We start from the raw sequence: 12,444 nt of genomic DNA on the forward strand, positions 1-12,444 counted from the left end.
CAATCTGGGATTGCTTAGGATATGTAAAGTTTATTGTTTAAAGGGACATAATATTAATATACTAAATAACTTGAAAGTGATGCAGCATAACTGTAAAAAGCAGAGGAAAAATATATAACCTGAGCATCTCTATGTAAAAAAGGAAGCTATTTTACCTAAAACTTTCTTCAGCTCACCAGATTAAGTGCTGTGTAAACAGTTACACATCAGCAGCAAGTTAAAAAAAAACAAAAAAAAACAATAGCCAGTTAGTATCAGCAGTGCTGAGGTAATGCTTTGCCTTTGCTGTGATCTCATGAGATTTCATAGAACTTAAACTGAAAAGGAAAATAACATGACTGTGCCTGCGCATAACAGATGCACACTCCCTAGCTTGTCTTGGGTCAAGCATCCTGACTGGTTGCTTAAAGTCTCTTTCCATGGGGTGTGAATACTTAGGAAATTTGAGGTAAAATATCTTCTTTTTTTACATAGAGATGTTCAGGTGATATTTTCTAGTCAGCTTTTTACTGGTATGCTATATCAGGTTTAAGTGCTTCAACATTTGGGTATCATATCCCTTTAACCCCTAGGCAACTGAGGACGTGTCAGGCATGGCCTACAAAAAAATACAGTTAAGGATCAAGGACGTGCATGACATGTCCTCTGGGGTTTCAAGTGGTGGAAGTGATTGTGATCTCTTCCAGACGTTTTCAAGGTATTGCAGCGATGCCTCAATAATGAGGCAGCACTGCAATACCTTTTTTTACCCACCGATGCAGAGTGAGCCACTCTGTGGCCCTCTCTGCATCGGCCAGCGATGATGCCAATCATTGGTGGGTGGGAGCCATAGCAGGGAGGCGGGTGGGAGGCCCATCCCTTGTCTGTTCCGGTTCCTGTGTCCTATGCCTTGTGAGGGAGAGCGCAAAGGGGTGGGGTGCACGCGCATGCTACATTTATACTCAATGTAATGTATAGGAAGGAGGGAGGGGAATAAATGTTGAAAGGGATCTGACAGGGGGAGGGGGGGCAGCTACACTACAGAAAAATTATAATGAATAAAAAATTTTTAGCAAACAGCTGCCAGTACCCAAGATGGCGGCATATAGGTAGAGGGGGGAGGGTTAGAGAGCTGTTTGGAGGGGTCAAGGAAGTTAGGAGCTAAGGGGCGATCCAACATTGCAGAATAAATCTACAAAAATTAAATAAAAATGCCTTTTATTTTAGTACTGGCAGACTTTCTGCCAGTACTTAAAGTGAATGTAAATTTTTTATGTAATGAAAGTATAATTAGCTAGGTAATCATTATATTAAACAAACCGCCACTTTATTTTTCTCATAAAATGTCTAATAAATATTTATAATACATTTCTAAATAATGCTCGTTGTATATACCTGCTCCTCCCACTCTCAACTTCCTTATTCTTTTCTATTGTATGTATACAGCGGTCCCACCCGCTGTGTCAATGCACGCTCCCGTCTGATAAACACTGCGCATGCGTCAAACCTCGATGCAGCTGTCTGTCAACATTCTTTAAAACTAGGAATAGATAGATTATTCCTTTAATATTTATTGACATGTTATTGTAGAATACGGAGCCACTTTAGCATTGTACTGACCTATCGCTTAAATATTGCAAGAATGAATGTCCGTGAAGTTTGCTATTGCGCATGCGCGAAATCTGAACGAGCTTCAGATAACAATGTAGGAAGTGCTGTATAACGCAAGCGCAATACGGACCCGTGACAACAGCAAAAGGGGTTTGGTCCCCCCGTGGTTAATCAAATTATTGGTTATAACGATCGTGCCTACAATGATAATGCAATGCCGGGCGGAGGATTATAATGACGTATGCAAGTAAATAAACAAAAAAAAACATGTTAATTTTAATCTTTAAAAAAATTTCATGAATTAAAGTCATATTATTTTAACGTATTTGTTAAGGGGAATTTTAGAGAGCGCGCTGAGTTTACATTCACTTTAAGATGGCAGTGACAATTGTGAGGTGGGGGAGGGAAGAGAGCTATTTGAGAGGGGTCAGGGAGGGATTAGGGTGTGGGATGTGTCAGGAGGGAGGCTGATCTCTACATTAAAGCTAAAATTGGCCCTACAAGCTACCTAAATAACCCCTTCACTGCTCAGCATAATACAAGTGTGGTGCACAGCTGGGGGGCAGCTACACTACAGATAAATTATAATAAAAAAAATTATAATAAATAAAAAAAATTCAGCAAACAGCTGCCAGTACCCAAGATGGCGGCATATAGGTAGAGGGGGGAGGGTTAGAGAGCTGTTTGGGGGGTCAAGGAAGTTAGGGGCTAAGGGGCGATCCAAAATTGCAGAATAAATCTAAAAAAATAAAATAAAAAATGCCTTTTATTTTAGTACTGGCAGACTTTCTGCCAGTACTTAAGATGGCGGTGACAATTGTAAGGTGGGGGAGGGAAGAGAGCTGTTTGAGAGGGGTCAGGGAGGGATCGGATCAGGGGGTGGGATGTGTCAGGTGGGAGGCTGATCTCTACATTAAAACTAAAATTGACCCTACAAGCTCCCTAATTAACCCCTTCACTGCTCGGCATAATACAAGTGTGATGCACAGCGGCATTTAGCTGCCTTCTAATTACCAAAAAAGTTATGCCAAAGCCATAAATGTCTGCTATTTCTGAACAAAGGGGATCCCAGAGAAGCATTTACAACCATTTGTGTCATAACTTCACAAGCTGTTTGTAAATAATTTCAGTGAGAAACCTAAAGTTTGTGAAAAAGTTAACAAATTTTTTTATTTGATCGCATTTGGCAGTGAAATGGTGGCATGAAATATACCAAAATGGGCCTAGATCAATACTTTGGGTTATCTACTAACAAAAATATATACATGTCAAGTTATATTCAGGGATTCCTGACAGATATCAGTGTTACAACGTAACTATCACTAATTTTGAAAAAACATTCGGCTAGATTTGGAGTTTTGTCGGTAACGACCCGAAAAACTAACGCCAGCTTTTTTCTGGCCGCACCATAAAAATAACTGGTATTGAGAGTCCACATAAAGGCTGCGTTAGGCTCCAAAAAAGGAGCGTAGAGCATTTTTAACGCAGCTTCAACTCTCGATACCAGAGTTGCTTACGGACGCGGCCAGCCTCAAAAACGTGCTCGTGCACGATTCCCCCATAGGAAACAATGGGGCTGTTTGAGCTGGAAAAAAAACTAACACCTGCAAAAAAGCCGCGTTCAGCTCCTAACGCAGCCCCATTGTTTGCTATGCGGTAACCCTTCCTACGTCTGCACTTAACACTCTAACATGTACCCCGAGTCTAAACACCCCTAGCCTTACACTTATTAACCCCTAATCTGCCGCCCCCGCTATCGCTGACCCCTGCATATTATTATTAACCCCTAATCTTCCGCTCCGTAAACCGCCGCTACTTACATTATCCCTATGTACCCCTAATCTGGTTCCCTAACATCGCCGACCCCTATATTATATTTATTAACCCCTAATCTGCCCCCCACAACGTCGCCTCCACCTACCTACAATAATTAACCCCTAATCTGCCGACCGCAAAGCGCCGCCACCTACGTTATCCTTATGTACCCCTAATCTGCTGCCCCTAACACCGCCGACCCCTATATTATATTTATTAACCCCTAATCTGCCCCCCTCAACGTCGCCTCCACCTGCCTACACTTATTAACCCCTAATCTGCCGAGCGGACCTGAGCGCTACTATAATAAAGTTATTAACCCCTAATCCGCCTCACTAACCCTATCATAAATAGTATTAACCCCTAATCTGCCCTCCCTAACATCGCCGACACCTAACTTCAATTATTAACCCCTAATCTGCCGACCGGAGCTCACCGCTATTCTAATAAATGTATTAACCCCTGAAGCTAAGTCTAACCCTAACACTAACACCCCCCTAAGTTAAATATAATTTAAATCTAACGAAATAAATTAACTCTTATTAAATAAATTATTCCTATTTAAAGCTAAATACTTACCTGTAAAATAAATCCTAATATAGCTACAATATAAATTATATTTATATTATAGCTATTTTAGGATTTATATTTATTTTACAGGTAACTTTGTATTTATTTTAACCAGGTACAATAGCTATTAAATAGTTAAGAACTATTTAATAGCTAAAATAGTTAAAATAATTACAAATTTACCTGTAAAATAAATCCTAACCTAAGTTACAATTAAAACTAACACTATACTATCAATAAATTAATTAAATAAACTACCTACTATTACCTACAATTAACCTAACACTACACTATCAATAAATTAATTAAATAAACTACCTACAATTAACCTAACACTACACTATCAATAAATTAATTAAATACAATTCCTACAAATAAATACAATTAAATAAACTTGCTAAAGTACAAAAAATAAAAAAGAACTAAGTTACAAAAAATAAAAAAATATCTACAAACATAAGAAAAATATTACAACAATTTTAAACTAATTACACCTACTCTAAGCCCCCTAATAAAACAACAAAGCCCCCCAAAATAAAAAATGCCCTACCCTATTCTAAATTACTAAAGTTAAAAGCTCTTTTACCTTACCAGCCCTGAACAGGGCCCTTTGCGGGGCATGCCCCAAAAAGTTCAGCTCTTTTGCCTGTAAAAAAAAACCATACAATACCCCCCCCCCCCAACATTACAACCCACCACCCACATACCCCTAATATAACCCAAACCCCCCTTAAATAAACCTAACACTAAGCCCCTGAAGATCTTCCTACCTTGTCTTCACCTCACCAGCTATCACCAATCCGTCCTGGCTCCAAAATCTTCATCCAACCCAAGCGGGGGTTGGCGATCCATCATCCGGTGCCTGAAGAGGTCCAGAAGAGGCTCCAAAGTCTTCATCCTATCCGGGAAGAAGAGGCGATCCGGACTGGCAACCATCTTGATCCAAGCGGCATCTTCTATCTTCATCCGATGACGACCGGCTCCATCCTGAAGACCTCCACCGCGGACCCATCTTCTTCCGGCGACGTCCAACTGCAGAATGACGGTTCCTTTAAGGGACGTCATCCAAGATGGCGTCCCTCAAATTCCGATTGGCTGATAGGATTCTATCAGCCAATCGGAATTAAGGTAGGAATATTCTGATTGGCTGATGGAATCAGCCAATCAGAATCAAGTTCAATCCGATTGGCTGATCCAATCAGCCAATCAGATTGAGCTCGCATTCTATTGGCTGTTCCGATCAGCCAATAGAATGCGAGCTCAATCTGATTGGCTGATTGGATCAGCCAATCGGATTGAACTTGATTCTGATTGGCTGATTCCATCAGCCAATCAGAATATTCCTACCTTAATTCCGATTGGCTGATAGAATCCTATCAGCCAATCGGAATTCGAGGGACGCTATCTTGGATGACGTCCCTTAAAGGAACCGTCATTCTGCAGTTGGACGTCACCGGAAGAAGATGGGTCCGCGGTGGAGGTCTTCAGGATGGAGCCGGTCGTCATCGGATGAAGATAGAAGATGCCGCTTGGATCAAGATGGTTGCCGGTCCGGATCGCCTCTTCTTCCCGGATAGGATGAAGACTTTGGAGCCTCTTCTGGACCTCTTCAGGCACCGGATGATGGATCGCCAACCCCCGCTTGGGTTGGATGAAGATTTTGGAGCCAGGACGGATCGGTGATACCTGGTGAGGTGAAGACAAGGTAGGAAGATCTTCAGGGGCTTAGTGTTAGGTTTATTTAAGGGGGGTTTGGGTTAAATTAGGGGTATGTGGGTGGTGGGTTGTAATGTTGGGGGGGGGGGGGTATTGTATGGTTTTTTTTTACAGGCAAAAGAGCTGAACTTCTTGGGGCATGCCCCGCAAAGGGCCCTGTTCAGGGCTGGTAAGGTAAAAGAGCTTTTAACTTTAGTAATTTAGAATAGGGTAGGGCATTTTTTTATTTTGGGGGGCTTTGTTGTTTTATTAGGGGGCTTAGAGTAGGTGTAATTAGTTTAAAATTGTTGTAATATTTTTCTTATGTTTGTAGATATTTTTTTATTTTTTGTAACTTAGTTCTTTTTTATTTTTTGTACTTTAGCAAGTTTATTTAATTGTATTTATTTGTAGGAATTGTATTTAATTAATTTATTGATAGTGTAGTGTTAGGTTAATTGTAGGTAGTTTATTTAATTAATTTATTGATAGTGTAGTGTTAGGTTAATTGTAGGTAATTGTAGGTAGTTTATTTAATTAATTTATTGATAGTATAGTGTTAGTTTTAATTGTAACTTAGGTTAGGATTTATTTTACAGGTAAATTTGTAATTATTTTAACTATTTTAGCTATTAAATAGTTCTTAACTATTTAATAGCTATTGTACCTGGTTAAAATAAATACAAAGTTACCTGTAAAATAAATATAAATCCTAAAATAGCTATAATATAAATATAATTTATATTGTAGCTATATTAGGATTTATTTTACAGGTAAGTATTTAGCTTTAAATAGGAATAATTTATTTAATAAGAGTTAATTTATTTAGTTAGATTTAAATTATATTTAATTTAGGGGGGTGTTAGTGTTAGGGTTAGACTTAGCTTTAGGGGTTAATACATTTATTAGAATATCGGTGAGCTCCGGTCGGCAGATTAGGGGTTAATAATTGAAGTTAGGTGTCGGTGATGTTAGGGAGGGCAGATTAGGGGTTAATACTATTTATGATAGGGTTAGTGAGGCGGATTAGGGGTTAATAACTTTATTATAGTAGCGCTCAGGTCCGCTCGGCAGATTAGGGGTTAATAAGTGTAGGCAGGTGGAGGCGACGTTGAGGGGGGCAGATTAGGGGTTAATAAATATAATATAGGGGTCGGCGGTGTTAGGGGCAGCAGATTAGGGGTACATAAGGATAACGTAGGTGGCGGCGCTTTGCGGTCGGCAGATTAGGGGTTAATAAGTGTAGGCAGGTGGAGGCGACGTTGTGGGGGGCAGGTTAGGGGTTAATAAATATAATACAGGGGTCGGCGGTGTTAGGGGCAGCAGATTAGGGGTACATAAGGATAACGTAGGTGGCGGTCGGCAGATTAGGGGTTAAAAAAAATTATTCGAGTGTCGGCGATGTGGGGGGGGCTCGGTTTAGGGGTACATAGGTAGTTTATGGGTGTTAGTGTACTTTAGAGTACAGTAGTTAAGAGCTTTATAAACCGGCGTTAGCCCAGAAAGCTCTTAACTACTGACTTTTTTCCTGCGGCTGGAGTTTTGTCGTTAGATGTCTAACGCTCACTTCAGAAACGACTCTAAATACCGGAGTTAGAAAGATCCCATTGAAAAGATAGGATACGCAATTGACGTAAGGGGATCTGCGGTATGGAAAAGTTGCGGCTGAAAAGTGAGCGTTAGACCCTATTTTGAGTGACTCCAAATACCGGCGGTAGCCTAAAACCAGCGTTAGGAGCCTCTAACGCTGGTTTTCACGGCTAACGCCAAACTCCAAATCTAGGTCATTGTTTGGAAATAGCAAAGTGCTACTTGTACTTATTGCCCTATAACTTGCAAAAAGCAAAGAACATGTAAACATTGGGTATTTCTAAACTCAGGACAAAATTTAGAAACTATTTAGCATGGGAATTGTTTTGCGGTTGTAGATGTGTAACAGATTTTGGGGGTCAAAGTTAAAAAAAGTGTGGATTTTTTTCAATTTTTTCATCATATTTTATCATTTTTTTATAGTAAGTTATATAATATGATGAAAATAATGGTATCTTTACAAAGTCCATTAAATGGCGACAAAAACAGTATATAATGTGTGGGTACAGTAAATAAGTAGGAGGAAAATTACAGCTACACACAAACACCACAGAAATGTGAAAATAGCCCTGGTCCCTAACAGTAAATTGAAATTGTAAAGTGAAAAATGGTCTGGTCAATAAGGGGTTAAGGCAAAACATTTATTAATTTACTTCCTTGTTGAAGGTGGAGTTAAGTACATCTAAATAATAAATAAATCAGTTAATCAATAAATAAAAATACATTTACCAAGGAATGTATCTAATGAAGAGTTTAGAGGTTTGTTTCAGACAAACTGTATCAACAGACTAATTAGAAATTTTCTTTGTATTTCTACAAAAGGTTTAAAGCTAGTTCAAATAAAAAAGCAGATGATGTTCCCACATTTTAGGCTTGAAATCCCTACTATGAGAATATTCAAAGATTTTGCAAAATAAGTAATTGTATCTGCGATTCTGCAGTAACACACACTATGGATTTGATTCTAATCAATTACAATTACCTTGTGAAGTGCATCACGTTGCTTTTTGTGGGGTTTTCAAATTGGAATCTATTCAAACACATTAGAAGCCCTCACATCAACCCATATATCTAAACACTGGTTTTCAAACCTGTCCTCAGGACTCCTCAACAGGCCAGGTGTTCAGTAATACCTTGGATGAGAACAGGTAAAATAACTATGCTTATTAATCAGCTGATTATTTGCCCAGTGCTCCAGTTCAGATAGCCTCAAAATGTGGATTGTTAGGGAGGTCTGAGGACAGCTTTGAAAACCAGTGATCTAAAACTTTAAAATGCATTCAGGACACAAACACATCCTCTATGCCTTGCATAGGCACATTTTGACCACTATTCCAATCAACAAGATATTTTGGTAGTTTATCAAATGAATTTTGGACTTTTCAAATCTTACACCTTGAACCTGTTAAAACATATTGATTACTTTTCAGTGGCAAAGTTCTTGCACTGTTCAGTTCACAATTATATATTTTTTTATATATACATTTTTCTACCATGTAAAATATGTGAAAGTGCAGAAGTTATATATTTTAAAATATTTTCTAAATATATTTTAAAATATTTTGTCCTGAGACTCTCAGGCCCATTTATCAAAGGGCTTGCGGACCTGATCCGACACTGCGGATCAGGTCCGCAAGACCTCGCTAAATGCGGAGAGCAATACGCTCTCCGCATTTAAGATTGCGCCAGCAGCTCACAAGAGCTGCTGGTGCAACGCCGCCCCCTGCTGACTCGCGGCCAATCGTATTCGATCGGGTTGATGTCCGGCGATTCCTGTCCGCCTGTTCAGAGCAGGCGGACAGGGTTATGGAGCAGCGGTCTTTAGACTGCTGCTTCATAAGTTGTGTTTCTGGCGAGTCTGAAGACTCGCCAGAAACACGGCCCTTCAAGCTCCGTACGGAGCTTGATAAATGGGCCTGTCTGTTAATACTGTTAATTGGCTGATAGAACCAACTCCCAAATTAAAAAGTGATTTATTCAGCACAGGATTTTTTTTTCTTAACAAAGCATTGTAATATACGTTTAAACATTCTTTTTTTTTAGATGCTAGAGAGGAAAATGGGAATTTCCTGTCTCTTTAATAAATGTTCCTTTATGACTATAATGAAGTGCTTGAACCTTTAAACATGTTAATTATCAAATGAATCAATTAATTGAATTATTAATCATATGAAATTATTAACCATTGTTTCCTTCCATAAACATTTCTTAGAATCATTACCAAAACGTACTTAAAGGGACATTTTTTTCTACAGTAATATTTAGGGCTAACTATGAACTGTAGAAACCCAATGTTTGTTTGTTTTTAAATTGCTCATTAGGGTCTCCTGGGTTAAAAGTATTCTCTGTCTCAAAAAAAAACAACAATGCTCCAGCATTGAAAACTGTTTACATTTCTGTCGGCTTGGGAAGAAATAACTGTGTGGACAGCCACTGGTTGACTGGACTGCCTACAGTATGCTAAAAGAAAAAAAAAAGCTGCAGTCATGGTGGTAGAATGGGGACTGAAATGGAGGCAAACCCAAACGTAAATTTCACAAATAATTAAGTGGTTAAGATATTATTTAAATTGGATTTATATAGTTAACTGCTATCCCTAAATCTTGTTTGTTTTTCATTTACTTAACTACATTCTCATATTGTTTACTAAATAAAAAAAAAATTCTAATCCAATCAGAAGTTATTGAAATAGATAAAAAAAATGAATAAAGCTGTTAGCATCTCACTTGCACAAACTGTTTGGAGTTGAGATTGGAAGCTCCAAAGAGCAGAGCCATCTCCACCTCCTCTACCAATGCCAAGTCTAATTGTATTGTACTGTGTACCCTAATTATTATATATTCAGCATTATAAAGTATTGTTGTGCTTTACAAATAAATGTTGATGGTAATGAAACATCAAGGATCCCTTAAGAACTGTTTTTCATATGAATTAGGGCAATATTGATGTTTATTTCTTTTAGAAATTTTAACTCATGTAGCTCTAGTACAGTGATGGTAAACCTTGGCACTCAAGATGTTTTAGAACTTCATTTCCCATGATGATTGACTGGACTTAAGAGTGCCTAAGCATCATGGGAAATGTAGTCCTGAAACATCTGGAGTGCCAAGGTTTGACATCACTGCTGTAGTAGAAGCTTTTCAACCCTCACATATTTCAGAAAAGTGGGTTCCTTATTTTAGTTAAGAGAAACAAATTACTTGCAGGTCTTTCCAATATTGAATATGCCTGAGATTTTTAAATAGTATCTTTTTAGAAATAGCATTAGTAGTATTTATCTATTTATCATTAAATGCACCAACGTTTAGGTATTAAATTATTTTGTGAACACCCACTTAGGGCTTGTTTCCATAGAGCTGCAATTAATTTTTCTTTCCTAAGATATGGAGAGTCCACAACGTCATCAATTACTAGTGGGAATATCACTCCTGGCCAGCAGGAGGAGGCAAAGAGCACCACAGCAAAGTGACATATGTGGATATGTCCCTCGTTCATCACAGCCTCTCAAACATTTCCTCTTGCCTGGCTCTGAAATACCATCTGAATGCTGCTTTTAAATGGGCACAAATTGAGAATGAGGAACCCTTATATAAAATAGTGTTCCATTTCTCAAGTGACCATGTAAAGTTAAAGTCTCCTTCCCATTTGTGCATAAAGGGAAGTTTGAGTGCTGTTGATGGGTTATTAAAAATGGCATATAATCTAGAAATAGTGCTACGTAAGCGCTGTTTAGTGAGACATAGTTGTTCAAGGTAAGTGAGTTCCGTTTACTTGAGCTTCCCATTACTTCAACAACTCTCGCCCTAAGTTGTAAATAATGAAACCAATTAGGTTTGTCCTGTTCATTAAGGCCAACATATCTATTTAAGTCTAGAAACTTCTGGTTCTGTAATGTGTCTGCAATTCTATATAAACCCCTATTTGCCCATTTGTCTTGGAGTCCCATATCGAACGTAGTGGAGAAAGTGACCAATTTGGTGGTTAAGAAGTCCCATAGTGAGACACTGGGGGAGATAGAGAGGAAAGTTTTCCAGATTTTAGGTCTATAAGTTTTATTAGACCAGAGTAGTTTGTAAATTGGGTCTATCATAACCATATCGAATTCCAATTGAACCCACTGAATATTTTCAGTCGTGTTATGCCATAAGGATATTTGGGCCATCCATGCAGCTTGATAATAGGCCAAAAGGTCTGGGAGTCCCATACCTCCTCCCCCCCTGCCCCGACACAGTGTGCGCTTGTTAGTTCTTGATCGCTTTCCCTGCCAGATAAAGTAAATTATAGTTTTTTGGAGTTTATTAAGGACTTGGGTTGGTACCAAAACTGGGAGGGACCTGAACAGGTATAACATTTTTGGAAGTATCAACATTTTGACTCATATTATCCTGCCATACAATAACATTTTCATCTTTTCTGAAGTAGGTTTTTTATTTGAGAAATCATAGGCTGATAATTATTTTGGTAAAGGGAATCTACTCTACCCGAGAGTGACACTCCCAGATAGCGCATTCCCCCCTCCACCCAGGAAAAAGAAAAATTGAGCTCTACAAGTTTTTTGGTGTGCGAAGGCAGATTAACACTGATAGCCTGACATTTGTCATTGTTCAATTTGTAGCCCAAGGTCTCAGCAAACTTGGCAATAGTGGAGTATACTAAGGGTAAGGATATTAGGGGCTTAGTCATGGAGAGAAAGACATCATCTGCAAACAGACTCATTTTATATTCCTTGGAATTTACTGATATTCCCGCTATATCTACATTTTGTCATATATGTGCTGCCAGAGGTTCGATGCAAAGTGCAAAAAGCAATGGGGAAAGAGGGAAACCTTGCCTAGTTCCATTTGCAATATTTATAGGTTTTCTATTTATACCCTGCTATTTTTACAAAGGCTGACGGATGGGAATATATAGAGGAGATTGCAGTCCTAAATTTACCCGTTATGCCCATTGTAACTAAAACCCTATCTAGATAATCCCAATAAATGCTGTTAAATGCCTTCTCTGCATCCAGGGAAAGAAACAGAGAAGGCACCCTATTCACCAATGCAAAGTTTATTAAATCTATCACTTTTCTGACATTATCTGGGGCCTCCTTATTTGTTATGAATCCCACCTGGGTATTAATTTGTTAAGTCTAGATGCTAGTATTTTGGAGAAGATTTTAATGTCTTAGTTTATCAAAGA

Source organism: Bombina bombina, chromosome 5, assembly GCF_027579735.1.
Source record: "Bombina bombina isolate aBomBom1 chromosome 5, aBomBom1.pri, whole genome shotgun sequence".
Taxonomy (NCBI): Eukaryota; Metazoa; Chordata; class Amphibia; order Anura; family Bombinatoridae; genus Bombina; species Bombina bombina.